The sequence below is a fragment of the Centrocercus urophasianus genome, unplaced genomic scaffold (genome assembly GCF_019232065.1).
Source record: "Centrocercus urophasianus isolate 14NV4802_14NV808 unplaced genomic scaffold, USGS_Curo_1.0 seq_25, whole genome shotgun sequence".
Taxonomy (NCBI): domain Eukaryota; kingdom Metazoa; phylum Chordata; class Aves; order Galliformes; family Phasianidae; genus Centrocercus; species Centrocercus urophasianus.
Window position 1 is genome coordinate 15,268,335 of NW_024884811.1, and position 2,114 is coordinate 15,270,448.

Sequence of the window (2,114 nt, forward strand, 5' to 3'; positions counted from 1 at the left end):
CTCCCAGGCATGTACCACAGGCACAAGGGAAACAGCAAGGCATTGCTATAGCAAGGCAATAGCAACAGGGACCCTGCAGGATTGCCACCCCCGCATTCATTCCTGAAGACAGAGGGCCCTACGTTTTGTATTCCAAGATTTTAATTTAAAAGGACTATCTGTTCAGTAATGAGCAGTACCAACTGTGAGCTAGGGTGGCAGAGAGCCAGGTTCCTGAGGCTATTCTCCTGCTGCTTGCAGATCTGAGCACTAGGACCGAGCAGAGCTGCTATGCCACTGGACAAGAACAAGGTGCATCAGAGAGTGTGCAGCTCTGGAGCACCTCCAGGGAGCAATTTCACCTGGAGCTGCAGCACAATGTGCCCACCCTTTGCGGTGTGCAGATTGCTGTGACAAACAAACAGCTGACGATGCAGTTACACAGCTCTAAGACAAAACCACAGAAGTTGGTTTACAACCATGAGATAGGAGTATTTCCTTCATTCAGAAAGTTGTGTTAACAGACTTCCCAGCTGCACAGCTCAGTAAGGACACCGAAGGGATGCTGAAATAGCTGAACTGTATTCATGATCTGCCACTAATCTGACTTTGATTAACTCTCTTCATCTTGTATTTCTGTTTCTTCAATCCCATAGCAGTAGATGTTTTTCCCATTTAGACTCTCAGAGCAGATACCATCTCTGTTCTGAGAAGATCCTAAAGAGAATTATAAAAGAACCTAAACATTGCAGACATGGACTAGGATTCTTGTAGAATAGCAAACAGGAAAGGCAGGAAGCAATGAAGGGATACTTGGTAGGATTTGATTGGATTACCTCGATTTCTTCCAAAGAAAAAACATTTAACAACTTACAAAACCATTTAAAGCTCAATCATAGACTAGAGGAGGGCAGTATGCAGGACAGGAGAAGCAGACAGGATATGTACCTCTTTGATACTTATCTCACTTCCAGACATAAAGCTTTCCTTTTTTTATTTTTAAGTGTAAACATGAAGTTAAAAGCTAGTAAAAAATTAACAAAAAAATGCTACAAATGGACATTTTATAGGGTCTCAAACAAAAAGGTTGTCACCTTGTGAGGAGCGAAATCTCTCCCTACATTTGGGAGTGCAACAGCTATCATCTTCACTGAAAACCTTCTTCTGCAATCTTCCTTATATTACAGGATGATTTTATGATTAGAAGTATTACAGATGTTTAGAAAGTGTTATGGAACCTTGCAAGTTTATTCATTTATTTCTTCATAACTGCAGACTGAGGTACACAGGTATCTCACATAGACACTCAACTGCACCCATGAAGAGCATGGGGAACCCATCCACCAGCCCCACTGCTTGAGGGAAGATTCCCAAAAACTGCCATTGCAACAGGGCCCTGCAAGACTGAACTTCAGAGAGGAGGATAACTGCAAGTGGGTGCCTCAGGCTCCCAGTTCACCAGTTTCACCAAGGAGGTACTTGTCAGTGCTATATCGGTCAGGCTTTCTCTTATTTTTTTCTTCTTTGTTTTCATGTTGTAACTGTTGGGAGCTCCAGTGCCTTGCTCCATCCTGCAGAGGGTTACCATCAATGGTAACATGTCAGCTGAGGTGACGGAGAGTCACATCTCTCAGATTAAAATACTTACCAGGGGTTCTTCCACTTTTACCCCTTTCAGCTCTTACTCTCGTTAGCTACACCCACATTTTGTTCTTTGTTGGCCTCTAAATTTCACCTAATATACTGACCCATAATCGTGGTAGATGTTCACCACAATAACTGCTCATCCACACAGTTAAGGCTCTGAACTGCTTGAGATACGCAGCATGCTACTCCGAGGAAAAATTCAAAGATCAAGTCAATAAAAGAAGCAATACATGTGTATACATACACATGTATGCAAATATTTGTCACAAAAATGACAAAGCAGACCTGTTATTTTAGTGTGTGACCTATCAATCTGCAAGAAAGACATAGTTTGAACTATCAGATTTTCTATTCCTTCCCTTCCCCTTCCCTTCCCTTCCCCCTCCCTTTTCCTTTTTTTCCTTTTCCTTTTCCTTTTCCGTTTCATTTTGCTTTTACTTTTCATCTTACTTTACCTTTCAATTTAAGTGAAAGAGAGTCACAACATT